Source organism: Chinchilla lanigera, unplaced genomic scaffold (assembly GCF_000276665.1).
Source record: "Chinchilla lanigera isolate Chin_1 unplaced genomic scaffold, ChiLan1.0 scaffold00041, whole genome shotgun sequence".
Lineage (NCBI taxonomy): Eukaryota > Metazoa > Chordata > Mammalia > Rodentia > Chinchillidae > Chinchilla > Chinchilla lanigera.
In genome coordinates, this window is record NW_004955442.1 from 1171650 (window position 1) to 1172700 (window position 1051).

Here is a 1051-nt window from a genome sequence, read left to right on the forward strand (position 1 = left end):
CCCCTTCTCTCCCTCCCTCCTCATATTCGTGTTACATTAAAATAAACTTATTTATTTACCTATCTGTTCCCTGAAAATGTGAAGTGTTAAAGACAGGGATCATGTCTAAATTCATCTTTGTGTCTCCAGTACCTTGCACAGAGTAGAATACATAATAGGTTAAAGTTAACATTCTTTTCAACAGAAGAGTAAAAGAGAGCCGGAAAGTTAATTAGGTTTTATTAGACTATTGATTATTCACAAATCAAACATGTATTGACTAGCTACTATGTATGCACCTGACACGGCCCTGGAAACACAGCAGGAAACAAACATGTGGAGTGTGACATCTGGTGGGGCGGCAGCCACTAGACAAGTCACCAAAGGTGTGCAGCGCATCTGCAAATAGGAAGTTCTGAGAACAATGGGGACCATAGCAAAGGCCTGTCTCGCTGTGACGTGATATTCAAAGGTGTGGAAGGTGAGGGAGATCTAATTCTGCACAAAGTGGGTGGAAAGCCTTGCCCTGCAGAGGGAGCAGCCTGGGCAAAGGCCTTGGGATGGAGGTGGGGCACAGTCACGGTCATTATGACCCCTTGGCAAGATGAGGTTGCCTTTCCTAAGGGCCTAAGGAGTGTGTGTGTGAATCTGAGATGCCCACGTGGTGGTAGCTGTTATTGTAGTCCAACCAGCTGTGGGTGCAATGTGATGCCTCAGCTGGGTGCAGCCAGGGAGGGGCAGTTGGGGAAGGACTGATGGGTTCCTAGGAGTGGTGCCGCTAGACACTGAGAGCAGGAGGAGGGTGTGCTGCTGCTGACCTCTCCTGATTATTTTACACTTCTTACTTCTCTAATGCACAGCACCCAAAGAAGGGTTAACACCATTCACATCATGGAGGAGGCCCTGTAATGCAGAAAGGTAGGCAAACATTGCCTCCAGTGTTATTTCTGTGAAATGCTAATTGCTGAACATATCCAGATTTCAACCTCAGGGAAAATGTCGCCCAGATAATAGCCTGCAATTGCCTAGCCTAGGTAATTCTCACTCTATCCCCTCAGCACACTACAGTCAC